Source organism: Bos taurus, chromosome 10, assembly GCF_002263795.3.
Source record: "Bos taurus isolate L1 Dominette 01449 registration number 42190680 breed Hereford chromosome 10, ARS-UCD2.0, whole genome shotgun sequence".
In the NCBI taxonomy this organism is placed as follows: Eukaryota; Metazoa; Chordata; class Mammalia; order Artiodactyla; family Bovidae; genus Bos; species Bos taurus.
In genome coordinates this window covers 101,146,991-101,169,933 of record NC_037337.1, presented here as the reverse complement: position 1 = coordinate 101,169,933, position 22,943 = coordinate 101,146,991, and the positions used below count along the sequence as shown (strand labels likewise).

The following is a 22,943-nucleotide window of genomic DNA, read 5'->3' as shown; positions in this document are numbered from 1 at the left end:
ACATTTCTGCTAGCATCTTCATCGGAGTGTGTTGGTAACTGTTCTTAGGTGAGATGAGATGGCTCACCTTTTTTTTGTGCTGTGCCACCCCCGTTTAAAAGAAAGAAACAAACTTCTCCGTTTCTCCCAGGAGAAGTTTAAGAAAGGATCCATGCATATTTGCACCACCTTACACAGACCCCCAGCAGGCTCGGTCGGCACACAGCTCTCATTTCAGCCACCCGTATTTTCAGGTGTACCCTGTGTATTTAGTACATCATTTGATAATGCTAAAAAAAAAAATATTAAAGCAGTGTGAGACTGAAGGAGAAAGAAGATGAATGTTAGCATTCCCCTGGGGTTCACGGGTGAAGGAATTAACGCAGCGTGGCACTCTACCCTAGCTGTGTTTGTTTCCATGGCAACAGCTACGTACATGTTTCAGACTATCCACAGTGACACAGTTGCAGAAATAGTAGCTTGCAGGTTTCTGATATCGCATCAGTGGACAGGCAGCACGCACTATATTAAGTAAGTGTAAAGGAATTTAAAATACGGCTCGGATTCAGATGTATATTAGCTCAGCTAAACGATGTTTTGGGGATTTCGGCGTCCCCTTTCCTCACGACCGCAAAATCTGGGCAAAGTTGAAAGTTGCAAGATTCCAGTCAAACAATTGTCCTTGCTTGGGTGAGTGTCATCGAATGAAACCAATGTGAGTGAGTTCCAAAGGTAAGAAAATGGCCTTGGCAAATGACATATTTAAGAAGGAGGTTGCCAGTGAAGCTGGTTTGTTGGAGGAGGGGTAGTGATGGGTAAATAATGAAAGCTTTGGTTGAAAATAGCTGAGTCTTAAAGCAAGTCAGTGTGCACCGGAATCTGACTGCTGCTGAGTTTACAGCAACTAAGGTGTTTGAATGGAAATTTGCAAAAATTGCTTTTTTATAAAAGTGATCAGGTGAGGAGCAGAGAGGTTGACTGGGCATACAGTTAAAGAGAAAGTGGGGCTCCATTGTCTTTCTGAAAGCTTATGTAAATATCTCCCTTCTTGCCAGAATGACCCTGGTTTGTCTTTGACATTCGCTGCTACTTTTTGGTACCGTTTTACGGTTCTGTGTGTTTCTATTATGTTGCCACATTGTAGCCTGATAAGACTTGAGTGTTGGTTAGAGAGCAACCAAGTAAAGATGATAGACTTTGTAAGTGTGTGACTTTGCAATCAAATTGTACAGTAATTTAGGAGAAGTGTTCAAATGGGTATTTATTTACAGGCTAGACCTCTGCTTTTGAATAGCAGCCTAGGTATTAGGTTAATGGGTTTTGATGTGCACATTATGATTGCGGGAGCTTTCAAGTACGTGGTAGTTCAATTTATACTGTTTTTCAAGTCAAAATATTTTTATTTATGCCCATTATTCAGTGTAAGCCTGCATTTACCTTACAGTTTTATGATTCATGTATCAGGAGAGAAAATGTAAAATGGCATGGAAATTTAAGCTAATCTATCCATTTGAGGAGGATTTATTTTCTGACCATAGGTGGACTTTTACAAAAAGTGGTATGAGAAACAGAGCTCTTGGATCTGTGGGACTGTCTCATGTGGGCACAGGGAACTGGCCCCGGCATCTGCCGCACATTCTTCTTCACCGTGAATGTTTGGTTCAGTGAAAAGGGAGCACCCATGGGGGTGATGGCGTTCCGGAGCTTCCTGCCCACCGGGGCATGCAGGGGGCTGGGAGAGACTGTGGAGTATAAATCAGGGATGGAACCCTAGGGTGTCTGACACCTAGTGGGGAGATACGACTTGCCTTTCTTTGGGGCTTCCCTGGTGGCTCAGACCGTAAAGCATCTGCCCGCAATGCAGGAGACCCGGGTTCGATCCCTGGGTGGGGAAGATCCCACAGAGAAGGCAATGGCAGCCCACTCCAGTATTCTTGCCTGGAAAATTCCATGGATGATGGAGCCTGGTGGGCTGCAGTCCACGGGGCTGCAAAGAGTCGGACACGCTGAGCAGCTTCACTTTTCTTCTGAATAAGGTGATCCAGGGACTTCCTTAGCAGTCCAGTGACTAAGGCCTGGCCCTCCATCGCAGGAGATGCAGGTTTGATTCTGGGTGGGAAGCTAAGATTCAGTAACTGAAAGCGAAGTGGTGTCCAGCTCTTTTCGACAACATGGACTGTCGTCCATGGAATTCTCCAGGCCAGAAGACTGGAGTGGGTAGCATTTCCCTTCTCCAGGGGATCTTCCCCACTCAGGGATCGAACCCAGGTCTTCCCCATTGCGGGCAGATTCTTTACCAGCTAAGCCACAAGGGAAGCTCAAAAATACTGGAGTGGGTAGCCTAGGCCTTCTACAGGGGATCTTCCCAACCCAGGGATTGAACCGACGTCTCCTGCATTGCAGGTGGATTCTTTACCAACTGAGCTATCAGGGAAGCTCAAGATTCAATAAAGACTGTACAAATGGTCCACATAAAAAAGATAAATAAATAAGGTGCATGAAGGCACCTGTGCTTGGCGCTTCCCGAGGCAGAGGAGTCAAATGCCGTTGGTGTGAGGGTTTACTTGATGTTCCGCTGTTACATTTGAGGAGCCCTGGAAACCTTGGGTTCATTAACCTGAAGCTCTAAAACTAGAAATCAAAGAAGTGCCAATGAACTGCGTTGTTTTCTTTTCTTTAAAGTTTTTTTTTTTGATGGGGATCGTTTGAAAGTCTTTATTTAATCTGTTGCGCAGTTACTTCTGTTGTTTATGTTCTGGTTTTTTGGCCACAAGACATGTGCAATCTTAGCTCCCCAATCTGGAATCAAACCTGAACCCCTTCATCTGGAAGGTGAAGTCTTAACCAGTGGACCGCCAGGGAAATCCCCTCGTGAACTACTTTGGATGACAGTTCAACTTTTGTCTGTTTGAGGAGTGCAAGCCCTTCCAACAGTTGAGACATTTGTATAGTTCTTTTTTTTTTTTTCATCATCCCCAAATATTTTCCAGTATAAAAAAAAACTCCAAAAAACACCAGTCTAGGCCATGTTTCGTTAACTCTTTCCTAAGAATAGAAAAACAGAGAAACCTAAACGGAGAGCCCCAGGCCGCAGCAGCTATTCAAATGTAAAACCCTGGCAGCACTGTAGGAAACTCCATTGCTTCCATTTGGAGGGCCAGGAAATTGATTTGGAAAAAAGGGAATTTGAGGGATTCCCAAATAGTGGCAGCATGAAATAAATAACAGAAAAACGAAAGTACAGACTGCTCTTAGTGTTACCAATGGTAAATGGTAACAGAATTGCCAGAATAAACTGCTCGGGCACAGCTCACTGGGAGCCTCCACCGCCTCGCAGTTACTGACGGCTCTCACTGCTCACGGGCTGAGAGCCAGTCCCCAGGCTGGTGTCCAGCCTCAGTCCCTTCCAGCCTTCCCTGTGTCTCGGTCTCTTTCTCGGGCTCCTGGGGGCCTGTCCCAGGGTAATAAATAGTGTATCTTGGCCCTGGGGGGTGGGGTGGTACATCGCTAGGCCTCTGCTCTTGCTGCTGCCTCTGCCCAGATTTCTTTCCTCCCACCCTCCCAGCTTGAATTCCTCCAGAAAACCTTTCGGATCCCCCCCCACCCCCCGCCTCACCCTCATTGGGATGACTTTTCCATCCTTTCCATCATGTGTCCATAACAGTTGGGCTTCAAATTGTAGCACTTATTTCACTATATTAGGATGAGTTGTATCTTTTCTTAATTGTGATGTAAATATATCAAAGACACAGGACCTGATTTAGGTACTTCTGTAGCTTTGGCCAGATCTAGAACAGTATTTCAAACTTGTATTTCACTGAATCCTTAAACACTCGCAAAGATACGCATCACCGAACAATGAAGGCTCGAGACGCTGACCACTGTCTTCTGCTCAGACAGTCTGTTGGACATTGAGATTCCTACATCTGTGTCTGTCACAGCACCAAGCATCAGGACTAATTCAGCCACTTGCAGATGCTTCCAAGCTTTTGGCTGTTCGGCATCATCCAAACACAGAAACCAGGTGGATGGCTGATAATTTTTTTTTTACCTTCATGGAATCAAAGATTTTAGAGCCAGAAGGAACCTCAGGGAGTTAAACTCATGTTACAGAGGAGAAAACTGTGACTTCTCCCAAGGCGCACGGCTGATCAGCCACCCAGGCGAGTAGACCCAGCTGACCCCTCCCTCCGCGGCCCTGCCTCCCGAGCGGTGGCATTGGATTGCACTGAAGACCAACCCAGTCAATTCCTTTCTGCCCCAAGCCGGACCGGCTGGCCTTATGATATCACCAGGATAGAATTAAAAACAAAAGTAGACTGAGAGTTGAGCTCAGGGGGATGGAGAGCAATGCTAACAGTTCATTCGCCATCGCTTGCTGCAGCTACAGGAACTTCTGGATTCCGTCAAGTTCAGACCCTTAAAAAGAGTGGAAAAAAGAAAGCACATACTTTCCAGGGCCCGGGTGCTGCACTGCAGGCCAGCTGGGCGTAGCACCATGGCAAAAAGGTCTCTTCAGTTTCAGAAATTCGAGACCCAGAGCTTGCATACAGGGCTGTGGCTGCACCCGGGCCTGATCTGGCATCGCTTCTGCCTGCGGTTCTCTCAGACGCAGCTCCTGTGGGAAGCCCATTAGTGTCTAAAGAAAGAACCAGCCCTCCAAGTTGACACAAGGAGCAGGCTGATGTGTGCGTGTGTGTGTGTTTAAAGGCCTGTGTCCGAGGTCAACAGCCTTTTTAAGAGAACTCTTGGTTTTCTATGTAAACGTGTACTTCCTCTGGCCCAGAGTTAGCCTGTTAAGGGAATAAAGCACAATTCAGATTTCTGAGTTGGAAGCCTGATTAATCTCTCTGCCAGTTACATATGGAAATAAATTAGTAAATGGTCCATCTGGGACTAAACTACTGCAGAGATGATAAATTATCTCCATCATATGTCTGTGTTGCTGCAGACTGAGTCGTGCTCACCAGGAGCTGCTGAAAGATATCTGGATGCTCTATCGTGGTCAGAGGAATAAAAGTTAAAAAAAAATTTAGAAGTGAAAAATTTACTTTAAAAATTTAGAAGTGAAAAATTTACCTTGAAATATCTTTTGGGAAGACGGTTTGGTTGATGCCAAGTTTGTGCCTTAGGACTTTGCTCTGTCTGCAAATATTTAAAAGGAGAGTCTGAAGGGCATAAGAAACATTTTACTTTTATATTTTCCAAGGCCAAAACAGTAACACATATTGATTGGTACTCAAATGTCTCAGCGAGTATAATTATACGTACAATAAAAATATACCCCTGTGTAATACTGCACTTAATAATTTTCATAGCAACTTCTTGTCTATTTTCTTATTTAAATTTCAAAGAAGGTGAGGCAAGTCAGTGTCTCTAATTCTTGATGGATGAAAAACTGAGGTTTATGAAGCAGCCGATTCTGATTCCAGCCTGGTTTCCATCAGAGCCTTGCATGACATCAAAAGCATTTTCAGTTCTCCGTCACTCATCTAGCAGCACCAGGAAATAAAGCCTGCTGTTTATGTCAGTCTTCTGGAAGCCAAAGTCACCCGTGCTTGATCATGAAAAGTAGTTTTCCTTTTCTCTCTAATTGGAGGTGTTGAGTATTGGTTTACCTTTCAGGGGCATGGTTTTTTTGTTTGTTTGTTTTAATGACGGTACTTGCAGCTAACATTTTTTTAAAATATTTATTTATTTGGCTGCGTCTGGTCTTGGTTTTGGCACGCGGGAGGCTTCTGTTGCGGGGCTTGGGCTTCTCTCTGGGGGTGGCGCGTGGGCTCTGGGCCTGGCGGGCTCAGTGGCAGGGCACGGACTTAGTTGCCCTGCGGCGCAAGGGATCTTAGTTCCCCGACCAGGTATTGAACCCTCATCCCCTGCATTGGAAGATGGATTCTTAACCACTGGGCCAACATGGAAGCCCCTGGGCGTATTTTAATTTTTTAAATTGAGGTGTGATTGGCATAAAATGATAGTAGTTTCAGGCGTATGACGATTCGGTATTTGTATACATTGCGAAATGATTGCAGTAAGTTGAGTTGACATCCACCACCTTTACAATTTTTTATTTCGCGTGATGAGAACTTTTAAGATCTACTGTTGGCAGCCTTCATATGTGCAGTGCGGTCTTCTTAACTATAGTCACCCTGCTGTACACAGTATCTCCAAGGCTTACTTTTAACTGCACCTTTTGACACCCCTGTACCCCTTACCCCCAGTCCCTGGTTTATCTGATCCTTTTGCCTAAAGCACGTCCCTCTCCACTGGAGTTATTTTATAAACTAAAAGCATCCGTGCCCTCGAGTGTTTTAGGTGTGGTAACAAAATTGCCCCTTTGCAAATGTCTTGAGGGGACTGTGGTATCCAGGTTCTTACCCTACTTTAAAATTTTCTTTTGGGTCTTCCTCCAGGGCACACCTTTCATAGTTCATCCTTGAAGCAGCTGAGATGCTCCCCTCTAGAAAAAGCAGTCCTAAAAGTACAGAAAAACCAGACTGGACTCAGAACTAATTCAGTCTCCTGGTTTATCCGACATCAGCTTCTGCGCACACAGCAGGTGCCCCTGGGTGGTCTTCATGCAAGGAGGAGATGCGGTCAGCCCCTTGCCGTGACTTGTCTGCTTGGCCGTGACCTTGTCTCACCCAGGTCACCTGAAAGCTGCTCACTTTTTGGTCAGACCTGGCTCCTCCGTGCATCTGAACAGCTCTCTTGCCTTCTTGGTGACTTGTCTGCTTGGCTGTGACCCTCTCTCACCCAGGTCACCTGCAAGCTGCTCACTTTTGGTCAGATCTGACTCCTCCGTGCATCTGAACAGCTCTCTCGCCTTCTCACCTCTGGGCTTTTGCTTCAGCTGTTGCCTGTTCCCTCCTGTAAAAATCCTGTCTGGATCTTAAGACCCCTTACCACTGTCCTGATGCTTTTCCTTACCTGCTTCCCCACCCCAGAGGTCTCCTTTGTAACCGTCTGATTATTTGTTAGAGGAAATAACACAGTTGAACTCTATCTGAGTTGCCGGTGTGTCCGTCTTCTGTTCTAGTTGTTGCTGCTCCAGTCGCTAAGTCGTGTCTCACTCTTTGCGACCCCATGGACTGTAGCCCACCAGGCTCCTCTGTCCATGGGATTCTCCAGGCAAGAGTACTGGAGTGGGTTGCCATGTCCTTCTCCAGGGGGTCTTCCGACATGGACTGAGGAACCTGCGGGGTCACAGTCCATGGGGTTACAAGAGAGTTGGACTCGACTTAGTGATTTAAACGGTAACAAATACCTGTCTTATCTCCCACAGAAGACAGGACATTTCTCCAAGGCAGGGATTTCATCATCCTCTCTCTGACCCCTCCTCCCTTCCTCACCCCTAGCCTAGTACTTTGTCCTTAATTGAAGCTTAAGGTGCATTAGAGCAGGGTGCTTTAAGAAAAATAAATACTCACTTAGCTGCCTCGGCCTTCATTGTGGTCGCGGGATCTTCAGTTCCAGCAGGGGATCTGGCTCCCTGACCAGCAAGTGCACTCTGGCGCCCTGGACTGGAAACAGGGGTCTTAGCAGCTGGACCACCAGGGAAGCCCCTCTGGAGTAGGATAATTTTCTTTTGCAACAACAGACTCAGTGTCTTTGGATGGGTAGATAAATTAATGATTCGAGATGTATCAGCGTCCCCCTTGGATGGCTTGTTAAAGCAGATCCCTGGGACCCACCTCCCGATATGCAGATTCAGTGCCTGGTGGGCGGGACCGAGAATTTGCAATTCCAACAGGCTGTCAGAATGATACTGCTGGTGCCCTTTCAGGGGCCACTGTTTGAGATCCACTGACGGAATGAATTTATTTCCTAACATTCTCACTCTAGGCTCGTAGGCTCATACCATTCTTTTCTTTTCCTTTTTTTAAAAGTATCTTTTTGGAATCTTATCTTTTGGCTGCACCAGGAGGTGTGTTCCTTGACCAGGGACGGAACCTGTGCCCTCTGCACTGGTGGCATGGAGTCTTAACCACTGGACCCCCAGGGAAACTCCCTCATTCTTTTCATGAGAGAGTCATTGCTGTCTCTTCCTTGAGGTGTAGGCCGAAAAAATATCTTCCACCAGAAATTATTATGCTACTGGACTTCCCTGATGGCTCAACAATAAAGAATCTGCCTGCAATGCAAGAGATGCAGGAGACCCAGGTTCAGTCCCTGGGTTGGGAAGATCCCTGGAGGAGGGCATGGCAACCCACTCCAGTATTCTTGCCTGGAGAATCCCCATGAACAGGAGAGCCTGGTGGGCTGCAGTCCACGGGGTCACAAAAGAGTCGGACACAACTGAAGCGACTGAGCATGCACGCATCTCATGTACCAGCTTTTCTATTCTGTAAGATTATTGGTTGACTGTAGCCTCCAGACTTGCAGCCCACATGTGAGCTTTAGCTTGATGGGATCTTTTTCTCCAGAAACAGAGCCAGAATAATTTTATTTGACAACAACAGACTAAAGAGCCATTGACTTTGCAGCCTGTCCACCTGGTCTACCCGGAGGATCAAGGTTGGGTTCGTGTGGTGGAACACTGGCCCTGAATGCTTGTTGGCACTCTGATGTTTTTCCTTTATATAGATGAGTATTTCAGTGGCAGCTGTAGTAAAATAAAATGATCTCACAAATGTCTCAATGGCAGCTATAGTAAAATAAGATGACCTCACAGTGTCTATGGCATGTATTTTTAAATCTCTGGGTTCTTTTATGCCCCATGAGGCAGTTTCAAGAATACTCCATCATGAAAGACTTGATGCTTCAATAACTTTCCAAGAGATAAAGAGGTGCAGTTGCAATTGACTTCTTCACTGAAGTGTGTCGTGCTTTAGAGAGGTAGCTAGAGATGACGTCCTCTGTGGTTGAGAGGGTTCGTTCTCCTCTGCTCTAATCCCATCTTCCTTCTGCTCCTCTCCACCAGCCACTAGACGCACCATCTCCTGGAAGACCAGCGTTCTTGTGATCATGGAGGCCTCTCTGTCCTTTCTGTGACTGGAGCAATGCTGACTGTGGTTTCCTGGACCCATTCTGACTCAGGTAACCACGCTGTGCCTTCCCCAGCTCGTTTACGCCTCATGGAGACTGCACTGAATAGATGAAATACCAAAGCAATATTTAAATGCAGATGCCAGATTGATTGCTTTTCCAGCAATTGATATTCTCTCCCTCTTCTTCCCTATCTTCTTAATGATCAATATATGCAGCTGATCAAACTGACAGTGTGGTCAATCAGTTTAGGCATTAAGATAATAAGAATGTTGAATGACGTCTTTATTTAAAACTTCGGTGTGTGTCGTAGACACACAAAGCCGTAGGAGCATCGCTGGGGATTTTCGTGTAGAAACTAGCTTCTCCTGTACATGGTTTCTCTAAATCATTTTCTTTCTCATAATATTGGATAGGCCAAAAAGTTCATTTGAGTTTTTCCAGCAGATCTTAAGGGACAAACTTTTTGGCCAACCCAATGCTGTGTTTCACCTGAATTATAGTAATCTTCCTTACATTGAATCTTTGAATTGGGTTTCATAAATATTGTTAAGTATCTGTTTTGTGTGCTTGGGACAGATGGGGATAAAAAACTATAGGATGTATAAAAATATAAGGTATATCCTCAGGCAGCTCACACTTAAGCCAAAGAGCCTAGACTCGCTGGTGAGACAGTGGCAGAGGGTGCTCAGCTGCTGGCTGGGGCTGTGTGCGGGGGTGGTTCTCTGGTTCAGGGAACGAGAAGACTCGGAGGACTGGGACTGAGATACTTAGAATTCATGGAGGACGGAGGGCCTCCGGCGGGCCGTGTCACTGGGGTCATTCTGCCGGAGGGAAGAGGATCTGCCTGGCCTGATTGCGGTGGTGGGAGTGAGCCCGGCCAGGGAGGGCCTGACGCCTGGACCAGATGGGTCTTGGAGGACCCTGAGCTTCTGACCCAGCCAGAACCAGGCTCCCACACTGGGCCTTGTCTCTTTAAGGTTCCTCCGGGGAAACCCTGCCTGCCCCTTAGAGCTGCTTTGGCTGACAGCTGCCTCCAGGGGACCCTGGTCACCCTGCTCCCTGGCCAGCCTTCTGCCTCTTTGGGCTTGTCCACACCTGGCCTCTGCTTGTCTGCTGACTGTCTGCCGTCTACACCTGCCCTCTCCCCTCCATGCTTGGACTGGCAGGCGTGGCTTCACGGGGCCCTGGGATGAGCCAAGTGCCCTGTGAGGTCGGAGCCTGGTGATTCCAAGGAGCTGATTCGGAGCTGAGAAGTGGAATGGAAGGGAAGGGTGGGAAGAAGCAGGAGTCTGTAAGTTGATGCCAAGAGTGTACCAAGAGTTCTGAAACCCAGGATATGGGGAGGGCCTCGGGACTGAAGCTGCAGCCACAGTCAGGGGTGGGAGCCCAGTGGGCTGGCTCATTTTGTGATGGCCCAGTGGACCTCGCCCACCCTCAGCTCTTTTGAATCCAGCAGTGGCCGCTTTCCGGGGCTTGAGGTTCTCCTGAGGCTGCTGTTCGTCCCAGCAGCTCTGCCTGGCCACACTCACCCTGCCACACCATGCTCCATGAGACCCAGTGCCGGGCAGACGCAGGAGCTCTGGCCTTCTTGGACTCAGGGCTCTGCGTCCCCAGCCTCCAGGAAGTGGAAGAACTGGAACAGCAGAATTTCTCTTCTCCTCCCATGAAAGCAGTTGCTTAACCTGTTGTTGCTCTGCCTCTTCTAAGCCTGGGTGGGTCAACAAGGGCCCGCCAGGCTGGTGTGACTCATTCCTTGTTGTTGGGGGTAGACAAGCCGACATAGTTTTCACACTTTTAGATGACTGGAAAAAATTTAAAGAAGACTAGCATTTTTTTCTTCATAGAAATGATATAGAATTCAAATTTCAATGTCCCTCAGTTAAGTTTTGGGGACTTCACATGTGGCAGTAGTGGTAAAGAATTCTCCTGCCAACGCAGAAGACGTGGGTTTGATCCCTGAGTCAGGAAGATCCTCCGGAGAAGGGAATGGCAACCCGCTCCAGTATTCTTGCCTGGAGAATCCCATGGACAGAAGAGCCTGGTGGGCTACAGTCCATGGAGTTGCAAAGAGTCACAACTGAATGATTAGGCACACGTGCAAATTCAGCTTTATTGGAACACAGTGACTTCAGTTCAGTCGCTCAGTCGTGTCTGACTCTTTGCGACCCCACGGACTGCAGCACTCCAGGCCTCCCTGTCCATCACCAGCTCCCAGAGCTTGCTCAAACTCATGTCCATGGAGTTGGTGATGCCATCCAACCATCTCATCCTCTGTCGTCCCCTTCTCCTCCCACCTTCAATCTTTCCCAGCATCAGAGTCTTTTCCATATGAGTCAGTTCTTCACAACAGGTGGTCAAAGTATTGGAGTTTCAGCATCAGCATCAGTCCTTCCAATGAACACTCAGGACTGATCTCCTTTAGGATGGACTTGTTGGATCTCCTTGTAGTGCAGGGACTCTAAAGAGTCTTCTCCAACACCACAGTTCAAAAGCATCAATTCTTTGGCGTTCAGCTTTCTTTATAGTCCAACTCTCACATCCATACATGACTACTGGAAAAACCAGAGCCTTGACTAGATGGACCTTGTTGGCAAAGTAATGTCTCTGCATTTTAATATGCTGTCTAGGTTGGTCATAGCTTTTCTTCCAAGGAGCAGGCGTCTTTGAATTTCATGGCTGCAGTCATCATCTGCAGTGATTTTGGAGCCCCTCAAAATTAAGTCTGTCACTGCTTCCATTGTTTCCCCATCTATTTGCCATGAAGTGATGGGACCGGATGCCGTGATCTTAGTTTTCTGAATGTCGAGCTTTAAGCCAACTTTTTCACTCTCCTCTTTCACTTTCATCAAGAGGCTCTTTAGTTCTTCTTCACTTTCTGCCATAAGGGTGGTGTCATCTGCACATCTGAGGTTATTGATATTTCAAAGATGAGCTTCTCCATCTTTAGCTGCAAATAATATAATCAGTCTGATTTTGGAACATAGCCATGCTTATTCATTTCCATATTATCTTTTCCATTACAAGGGCAGAGTTGAATAGATGGGTCAGAAACCATAAAGAATTTACTTTCTGACCCGTTACAGAGAAAAATTGCCATTCTCTGGACTAGGCAGTTGCATAACCATTGTTTGCAAAATTTGAGGTGTAGACCTTTTTCCTTCATAGAGAAAATATGGGGGCTTCCCTGTTGGTCTGGTGGTTAAGACTTCACCCTCCAATGCAGGGTTTGATCCCTGGTCAGGGAACTAGATCCCGCATGCCTCGCAGCCCAAAACATAAAATGCAAACAGTGTTGTAACAGATGCAGTAATGGCCTTCCAAATGGTCCTCACCAAAAGAAATCCAAAAGAAACAAAAGAACATAGGGTGGAAGGGTGAGCAGGATTCGAATAAGCTAGAGAGGAAGAGAGGAGTCTCTAGACTGAGGCAGAGAGGTGGTCATCCTCTGTCGGATCTTTCTGTTCATCTGTTTAACTTTCAATTGAAGCTAGATTTGACACCAAAGCCATTTCATTTCAACAACCTAATTATTAGGGTTATCTTTAAAATGAGGCGTCCAGACTTCTTGGGTTAATATAGATGTTGGAACAAATAAACACCAAATTAAAATATACCCTGCATTTTGAAACTTTTTTCACTTGGCACCGAGTATGAACTATTTTACTTTAAACCAGATAAACATTTTGAGTAAGCATTGAAGATTTGCCGTGAGTAAGCTATGGCATTTAATCTTGGCAATATTGTCCCAGTCTGGTGGGATTTTATGATACTGTTGAGTGAAAACTGGTGAAAGCTGGAGATGTGGGTTCTAGTCCTGCTAACTTGCTGAGCCAAGGTAGGCTATGTCGTATACTAGGGTAAAGAGTACACCCCCAATTTTGGGGCTTCGTGCAATAAGAGTTTATTTCTCACTCAGCCAGAATTGGATTGCACTGATGTGGCTTTGCTGCCTCCAGCTTCTGAGGTTTCCTGTCTCCCCCATCTTGTGACACCTACGTCTCAAAATGTTGCTTCCTGGTTGCTGCGATATGTGAAAAAAGAGTTGAGAACACACACCCATTCTTAGGTGGCTTAGACCAGGAATGACTCAGACCAGTTCCACATTGATAGTCCATTGGCCAGAACTAGTCACATGATTCTCGTTGCTAGGAGACTGGGAAGGAGGGAGGAGCAAGAAGGATGCTCAGGGTCCTGCCTGCCCCTGCAACACTGGGTCACTGTGGGAAAGCTCAAACTTTATCTGTCTTTTGTCTGCCCTTCATTAAAGGCTAATTAACTAAGACCTATACTTTTCACACCGTTTATGAAAGGCTCAAATTAAACAGTTTATGAAAGAGCTGTAAAAGGTATCGCAAGTTGTAAAATATGTAGACTGTAATTGCTACCTTACTTCTTCACCGGGTTTTGAATTGTGAAGGACTGGAGCTGGAATAGTCACACACGCCCCAGCACGCCTGAAGGTATCATAGCGTTTGCCATTGACCCAGCGTATTATGATACAGCTGTTCCCTTCACACCCGGAAATATGCTGGTATGGACAGTACGTAGATATGACGCCCCAGCTTGACCCCACTGGTCATCCTTGGAGATTAATGTCAGCTACTGTTTACTGAGCCTCTTTTAAGAGTCACACTGTTCTACGCTTTTGCCTTCCTGGTTTCATTTAATAGCCCAAACAAACTTGTGAAGTAGGTGCAAGTAATTTCATTTTAAGATGAGGTAACAGGCACAGGAAGGTTTAAATTCCGCATCATCACAGCTAGCGAGTCGCACTGCTCTGCTCTGCACCCCAGTCTGTGTTAAGCAAATTCCACATGACTGCCTCCCTCATCCCTCACGAGGGTTGTGTCCTCGACCACGTGGGGCCCCACTTCCCTGACACTGGCTTTGGAGTCTGTTCCCAGACCACACACTGGGAGAAGGTTTCCGCCCTGAGCGGTGAGCCCAGTCCTTTAGGACCCCGATGAGAAGATGAGCCATGAAGTCACGAAGGCCTTCTCTAGAACCAGCAGATAGTGGGGCCAGGGCTGGCGAATTCCGCTCCCGTTATTCTGTCCCTCTTCACTCTCTTCCCTGATGTTGACAACGGCAGCATGTTTTCAAAATGGGCACTGCCTTTATATAGAGGGAGAAAAGATTTTATTTTGAAATCTTGGGTGGAGTAGAAGTTGAGCCAGTGAAGACTTGCCATGTGTGGTGCAGTTGATCCAAACAGGCATCTTCCCAATGCAAATACCGAGTCCAAAGCCAGCTCCATTTTCAGCAAGTCTATTTACAAATCTATTTATTAGAAAAAAGAAAGTCAAACCACAACTGAAGACCAGTGTGCTTGCAGAATAATACTGGATAAAAACCCATCTAATCAGGAGATGGTGTCCATTTCCCTGGCCCCTGGCATTCCGAATCACTGATTGTTGAAAACCGACCCTGCAGAATCAAAGGGAACAGACTCTGAAAAGTGGGCCAGCTGTATCAGAATCATCTATTGCATTGCTGGCTTCCAGAAACCCCACCCCACCCCCAGACAGCTATACATGTGCTTTCTAAATGTCCAAAGAACACTAAAGGAATTCCATTATGAAAGAGGAATTAGGTGGAAATTTCTAATCCCGTCTCATAAACAGTATAGGAGTAACTTTAAAATATTCTGCTTTAAGCATGCATTTAATTTGTGCTCTGGGAACCAAATAATGTTGCTAAGATAAAACATTCTAATAATGATTTATGTAAATTTATTTGTACAAAGTAATGGTGTACTTGCCTATAGCAAATTGCTTGGAATAGGAAATGACATTTATGAGATTATTTTTTTTTCCCCCTCCAAATGAATACAATGGAGAAAATAAGAGACTCCAGAAAGGGAAAAAGAAATCCATGTTCAACATGGCGTCTAAGGGCAGAAGAGGCAGAGACAGCTCGACAGGTTAGAGGGTGTGCAGACAGTCGAGCAACTCAGTTCAGCGTGTTTTCCTGTGATGGTCTCATTATTTGAGGCATTTGTGGGCCACGCAAAGAGGGTGTTAGATTCTTAGAAGGCTAGAACCCTTTATTTTATAATCATAAACTGCTCAGACACCAAAGCTCTTTCCGAATAGCCAACGACAGATCACTTGTTGTCAAAGTGCCCCGAGAGACAGGGTACTTACAACATGGGGGGCCAAGAGGCCAACTGTAATTAAAAACTGGGCAATTAATCTCAGTGCCCAGTCACTTTCATGTCAGGGGAAGTTATGCTTGAGTCGTAAAGGGGTCCCGAATGTTAATAAACCAAACAGAAAACTCTCCCAAAGACTGATTCATCCACCTGCTCGGGAGTTCTCCTATGGCTGCCCACTTAGCGCTCTTGGTAATGGCTCTGAGGTGTTTCCCAGAAACGTTTCCTTAAATCCCCATATAGGTAACTGAGAGGGTTTCTGGATCTGTGCTTTGGCCTTGTAAATAAATGCCCGTTAGAATTTGCCAGAACCTTTGGAAAAGGTATGATATTAAGACCTTCGTTGTGGGAGGCATTAATTGTTTTCTCAAAATATTTTTACTGTGTCACTTGGTTGTCACACTCATTTTTGTGAGGAAAGAAGAGTTTGTGTTCTGCTTATAGACCGAGGGGCCGCAGAAGCCTCCCAGGAAGGCCAGCAGCCGGACTTTGGCGGCAGGGTGGGGAGGGAATAGCTTCCCCACGACTGTTTGTCTCGTCATCACGAACCAAAGCTGATGAAAGAGATTTGTGAACTTTGGAGGGCGTACTTCATTTTACAGCAAGGTCAGGGTTTTGGTCCCTTGTAAAGCCTGTTGGAATGGCACTGACCATCCTCAGAGAAATGGCCTTGTCTGATTGGACAGAATGGCGGCTGTGGGACGGAGGCCCGAGGGCTGATATCAGGGCTCCTGAGAGCCGGCGGGAGGCCTGAGCAGGACTTCAGAAGGCAGTGAGAAGGCCGCGGGCTTCTAGGGAAGAGCGGATGGCCGGGCCTTTCAGCAGTGCTGTTAGAGTGAGTGTCCTGTGAAAGCGCGGCTTCTGGTCGGGGTACTTTTGGTGAAGGGCCCCGAGGGCCCCAGGGGGATGTCAGGGACAAGAGTATCGCCAGAGTTTCAGACTCCTGTCCTGCCTCTTTCCGGCTGAATGACTTCGGGTATAGATTTCTGAGCTGTGGATTCCTAGAAAATAATGGCAGGTATCTGAGCCTGCATTTGCCCATCTGTAAAATGGGGATAGTGATATTTACCTTATAGAGTTGGAGTGCGAATTAAATAAAATAATTCTTATAAAATATTTGGCACGGGGGAGGATGGTTGGGTGAAATAAGGGAAGGGAATTAAGAGAGGAAGACTTCTAGCTGTAAAATCATGGGAACGTCATATACAGCACAAGGAACAGTTGGTAATACTGTAGTGATTTGCGTGCTGACAAAGGGTTACTGGACGTGTCCTGGTCAGCCTTTCATAATGTATTCCATTGTTGGAATACTGTTCCCTGAAACTAATATAATGTTGTGTGTCAACTACACTGCAATTAAAAATAAAAAAATAAATGAAAGTTAAATATTTGGACCAGTGCTTGGCAGGCAGTAAACACTCATTTTATGATAGCTCTTAAATGATGATAATTGTTCTGACTCAAGAATTATGGTTTTGACTGATAACTGGTAATGAGATTAAAATCCACTCGTTAATGAGAATGAATCGAAAAGATTTCTAAATCATTTGTTTCTCTGTAATGAAAGATAGCAGGCTCAGTATGAGAACTCATTCATTCATTCAACAAACAGTTATGTTTTAAAAAATAATTTATCGACATATGTTGCTCTGAGTCTTCGCTGCAGCGCAGGGACTCCTCACTGTGGTGCTTCTCTCGCTGTGGAGCACAGGCTGTAGGTGCCAAGGGCTTTGGTAGTTGCGGAGCACGGGCTTCATTGCTACATGGCATGTGGAATCTTCCCTGACCCGGGATTGAACCCGTGTCCCCTGCATTGGCAGACAGATTGTTATCTCCTGTACCACCAGGGAGGTCCCACCAAACAGTTCTTGAGGCTGAAGGCCTCGGGCAGTCTGTTTGCCAAGAAGGGAGAGGCCGAATACAGAACTCTAGTCTCAAGGGATGAGCAAGATTTTTACGCAAAGGCCCTGAGCGGGCCACGTTAACTCGTATGGTCCTTGTTTTGCAAGAATCAGAGATTAAGCTGGTCTACATCTTTAGCTGCTGCGGAAAGCCCTTGCCCGTTGGTTGCCTTCAGAACCGCGATCTTGGCCAGGGGAAGAGTAGGTTTATGTCAAGAAGAATAGATGGAACCCTTTGGTCCTTGCTCCTTCTGTCCGCCTGCAAAAGGAGGTGTTCGTGTCCTTCACACTTGTGTTCTTGGCCACCGTGGGGTCGGGCCCCTGGGCTGAAAGGGTGAATGCATCCGTTTGTTAGAATTCATTTCCATTAGAAGCACACATCCCCCTTCCTTATCAAGGAGTGAAAGGAATCCAATGTAAAATGTGTTGATTTTTCTTTTTTTGAGATGGCCATATAGTTATATCACCTTAGAAAAGGGGTTTCACAGAAGTTCTCAGAAGGGAGATAAGGAAATGTGAACGGTTCTCAAGTGAGGTGAGGAAGTCGGTGATAATCCTCGGATTTGGGGTCCAGTCTGTCTATTTCAGTGGTCCCCGAACACCAGGGCTCCTCCGGGGTGGACTCTGAGGGGCCTGCGGGGTCGGGTGGGGCGACAGACAGATAAGTACAAATGAGAGTTCAAAGATGAGCTGCTCCCCAGCCCAAGGCAAAGAGAAAAACAAGCGCAGGAGAGTGCCTTCAGTATCCTCTACTAGGAAAAGTAAAAGTTGGCAACCTACGCCTCTCCTGAAACCATTTTTGGAATCTCGTCGTGGTGCAGAATCACGATCTGGGAACCTCCTTGCCTTGGCTTCTGCCGTCCTGTCTTCCCTGGGTCCCTCCTCACCCCCTTCTCCTCCTTTCTGGCTCCTCTGCTGTTTTCTGGAGGTGCACAGCCTCCGGCTTATCCTCCTTATTAACAGGAGGTGGGCAAGTGTTAGAAACGTAGCAGCAGTTACGACTTCTCTGTCATTCAAGGAGGAGAAAATAAAGGCCTCTGGAACGATGATTAGGCATGTGTCCGCAGCACTCTGGCTTAAGAGTAGCATAGTCTGGAACTTGCCTGGTGATCCAGTGCTTGGGACTCCACGCTTCCACTGCTGGGGGTGTGAGTTCAGTCCCTGGTTGGGGAAGGAAGATCTTGCATGCGGTGTGGTGTGGGCAAAACATGATGAAAGTTAAAAATTAAAGAATGCACAGTCACACCTTTGTCTCCTTGTGGAAATCTGGCAGACAATATTGCCCCTGCAAAGGCAGAGAGTGGGCCGTTACTTCCTGGCCCAAAGTGCCGTGTTGTGCTTTTTCCCTATAGTGGACACTTATTTGTCCACATTTATTTTACTCTCCCTCTGGTATATGTGTGTGAACTCCCCAAATGGATATTTGGGTGTTGACCAGGGACAGAGTCGTCTGAGCTCAAACTCAGACTTGTGCTCATCTCAAAGCTGCCTGCAATGCAGGAGACCCGGGTTCGATTCCTGGGTCAGGAAGATCCCCTGGGGAAGGAAATGGCAACCCACTCCAGTATTCTTTCCTGGAGAATCCCATGGGCACAGGAGCCTGGTGGGCTACAGTCCATGGGGTCGCAAGAGTCGGACACGACTGAGCAACTAAACCACCATATCTCCATCAGTGATGAAAGCCACATAACTCAGGTGAGAGGTTTTTGGTTTAATAGTAGAGAGTTAGGTTCAAAGGAATAATTATGACTCAGAGCAGGCCGTCTCCCAGAGTCTGAGAGGAGATCTGTTTTGAAGCTGATACCCTTTGAAAGAGAATGGTGTCCCAGTTGCCCTCGTTAATATGGCGGCTCATGGTGAAGGAAGGGAAGGCGCTCTGCAGAGGGCAGGACGCATGCCCAAGCCCAGTCCCTGCCTCTCAGTGGCTGGACTTTTAACCGACACTCAGACGCTAGGAGAGGGTGGGCTTGTGAAGTGAGCACATCTTACGGCAGGTCAGTTCAGTCCACTTCTTCGCATGTCTTTATCCTTGCCGGGAGCTGCGGAGACCTCACTGTCTTTGACCTTTTTTCCTTGAATACCAGAGGCTGTCATTACCCCAGAGAGAAAGCATATTTTTTTTTCCAGGTGCAAAAATCGAGGCAGGGAATGGGTTGCAGGAGCTACTGGAAGGTCGAGATTACTTGCCAATTAGAATTTAATAGATGTTCTCTGTGGGTAGTTGGATCTGTGAATGGACAGCTTCTCTTGTGAATCAGTCTCGGGTGAACTGCAAGAAAACTGGGCGATGCTGAGCTCTGGGTGAGGACTGGATGCTTTCTAGACTGCTCCACTGGGTCCTCTAAGGTAACTAAGGAGATGCTGTGCTTTTTTTTTCTTTGCAGAGTGGTGTGTACCCCCATGATAGGAAGTTAGGTGCTTGATAAATGCTTCTATATAGTCACGGCCTATTATTTGTATGGCACTTAACTTTATCCCTCACGTGAAAATACCTGCAACATCATAAGAATCTGTTTTGGGGATGTATATGTATATTCCTTTAATGCATTTGTATATGTAAACATATATGTGCGATGTGTGTATAAATAAACCAGAGATATCACTTGATTCTGGGATAGTTTATAGGATTCACTGATTTCTTATGAAAATATCTAAATCACCCCCATTGTAAGTGGTTCCCCTTTTTTGTTTTTGGAACATCTGATGAGCATTTTACTATTTTTTTAGAAATATATGTATTTATTTGGCTTTGTTGGGTCTTCACTGCGGTGCTCCGACTCTGCAGTGCGAGGGTTTAATGGTTGCAGCCTGGGCTTAGTTCCCCTCAGCCTGTGGGATCTTAGTTCCCCGGCCAGGGGTCGAAGCCGTGTCCCCTGCATTGGAAGGTGGATTCTCAACCACAGGACCACCAGGGGAGTCGAGAGTCATTTCTCTTTAATACCATTCAGTCTCCACTTCTTTTTAAATTCTTTTACCCAGGACACTGTAAGTAACCTCCGGTTGTATGTTGCTTAACTGAACAAAAATGTCAACAACCTGCTATTTATTTTATTAAACAGCTTGAGTAGAGATGTTTGGTCTGATTGCCGGAAATTGTTAGCTTATCACCAAGCTGCCCTGATGATTCTTATTATTCAATTTGCATTGCTTACAATGATAATTCTTACTACATAAAAGAGCATGATGTTTTATTTGTATAGTTCTTTCATTAATAATTTAATTGACTGTTACATCCGAGTGGTCCTGCAACACGCACATCTAAGTTCCTAGAGATTGGCCCCTGGGCACCTTGGGAAGTCAGAATTTAGATACAAACAGAAACGCTTAAGGCGCGGATACGGGTGGTTGGCAGGTTCTTTGGCCTTAACATCCAGTGGGTTGGCTGTACATTTCCCCTCATCTTTATTTCCAGGCATTTTATTGACTCCATCAGCTGTGACTCTGATCTGGTCATTTTAACAACCTAAGAAATTAGATCATGGTATAATTGTTTAGGGGCTTCCCTGGTAGCTCAACTGGTAAAGAATCTGCCTGCAATGCAGGAGACCCTGGGTTTGATCCCTGGGTTTGGAAGATCCCCTGGAGGAGGGCATGGCAACCCGCTCCAGTATTCTTGCCTGGAGAATCCCATGGACAGAGGAGCCTGGCGGGCTACAGTCCATGGGGTCGCAAAGCGTCGGACATGACTGAGCGACTGAGCACGCAGCACACACATAGTCATTTTAATCACTAAGATGACTAGATCGATACCAATTTATAAGTGAAATAGGTAATGATGGCTAAAACAGTAAATCTGACCCCAAATGATTGAGTCAGCGGCTTCATATCAGCAGAATCTGTGTCTCTGGGGCCTCTTCTTCAGACATGGGAAGCTTTTTTTGGTCACAGCTTAGCAAGTGTTCCAGGATGACGCTGCAATTGTGTGAGACGTATGTTTTGATCCAGGTGCTGGAGGAAAACCTTGTGGATTCTTCCCGTGTAGGAGAGTACTACAATTTTGTCTCCATTCCTGTTGTAAATAAAATGATGAATTGAAATATGACTTTGGAGTCATGAGCAATAGGGGCGAACGTGATTTTGGGGGTGTCAATCCATAGTGATATTCAAGGAACTGGCTTTTAAAACTCTGGATTCAACAGAGAAAGAGATCGGACAAAGAAGTTCGTGTATGGCCATTCCCGCCTGACATCCGGGCAGGTACTCGCGTGTGTCAATCGAGTGTTCTCCAGGGAATCTTCCACTTCAGAAACTGGGGCTTGTTAGCACTGTTGCCTTCTCTACTGGTGGATGACACGTTTGAGCATGTTTTAATCTCTAGCCTTGCACCGGGGAGTGTTCGCTGGGGTCTCCGGAGAAGAATTGGAGAGTTCAGACGATTGTTTGAGAGCTGTTTGTATTTATTTTTTGGCCCCACTGTGCAGCTTGTGGGATTTTAGTTCCCAGACCAGGGATTGAACTTTTGGAAAGGAGTTTGGTTTCTCATAATTAAAAATTGTGTCTACATCTGTAATAAACATCTGGATTCCTAGTACTGCAAACCCTGTGGAAATACAGCCAGTTGCCAGTTCAGTAGAAGGTCATGATCTGGTAATAGAGCTGAAGCTCCAGTACTTTGGCCACTTGATGCAAAGAGCCGACTCATTGGAAAAGATCCCAATTCTGGGAAAGAGTGAAGGCAGGAGGAGAAGGGGATGACAGAGGATGAGATGGTTGGATGGCATCACCGACGCAACAGACATGAACTTGGGTGAACTCTGGGAGACAGTGGAGGACAGGGAGGCCTGGTGTGCTGCGGTACATGGATCGCAAAGGGTCGGACGTGGCTTAGTGACGGAGCAACGACAACATGCTCTGGTGACTGAGTGGTGCGTTTGTGTCCCTGAGGGTAGACTAGGTTATGGGTAACAGATGCCCCCCCAGACTAAGGGGCATGAAACAATGAAGATACTATTTCTTGTTCATCCTACGTATCTGCTGAGCTTGGCTGGGGGACTCTGGCCTAAGTCATCCTCATCCTCGCTCCCAGATGGAGGCGACGGAACACACCCCATCACCAAGACTGAGAAAAAGGAAAACAGCGAAGCTCTTGCTGGCTCTTGAAGCTGTCCAGGAGTGACCTGTGTCACATCCACTCACGTTTTACTGGCCAAATCTAGCTCCCATCTAACTTCAACAAAGTGGGGAAAATGTTGGATAATTGTGCACTTGAAGGAGAGAGAGCTGAACTATTTATAGACAACTTTATGATGCCCATCGTATACAAGGTGTGCTCAGCCACCCAGTCATATCTGGCTCTTTGCGAGTGTATGGACTGTAGCCCACCAGGCTCCTCTGTCCATGGGATTTTCCAGGCAAAAATAGTGGAGCGGGTTGCCGTTCCTTCTCCGGTGGATCTTCCCAGCCCAGGGACTGAACCCACGAATCCTGCATCGGCAGCGGATTCTTTACCGTTGTGCCACCTGGAATGCCTCTTATTGATAGAACTCTAAAAACCTAGCTCAACAGAAGCCAGTGAGCAGAGCTTACGAGAGAATTCTTTGCATCCTTCAGAAAAATGGACCAGTCACCTGAATTGGAGCTGCTTCATCTCTTCGGCATCGTCCTTTCCCAAAAGTGGATGGCAGTGGCCGGAGGCGCCAGCCTCCCAGATTCCTGTCTCACACACAATATAAGCCCCGTGAGCAAGCCTGTAGTGTGCCTGTTTGCAGGTGGGCCATCTGTGGAGCACCCCTAACTGTCCCCGGCTTGGCCAACCCTGGGCCCACTCAGGTCCTCCTGCACCGACCTTCTGGACAGCCACATCCCTTGGTTTCCCCTTTGGGTATTCACTGTGGACTGTCTCCATGTTTAAAAGTCATCCTTTAAACTTCATTTTCCTATGTGGGCATCTGGAGATTTCTTCTTGCAGAGACAAAGCCCCC

General features: G+C 46.6%; 1 protein-coding gene across 6 annotated transcripts in view; it reads left to right on the top strand.

The window, feature by feature from the left end:
- The window catches only part of FOXN3 (forkhead box N3), a 448,976-nt gene that overhangs the window by 110,767 nt on the left and 315,266 nt on the right, over positions 1-22,943 (top strand). For all 6 annotated transcript variants that reach the window (NM_001206687.2, XM_005212146.5, XM_024997328.2 and 3 more), the window contains one exon: positions 8,900-9,015. The gene's annotated coding sequence lies outside the window, so the exon portion shown is untranslated. The remainder of the gene's footprint in view (positions 1-8,899; positions 9,016-22,943) is intronic.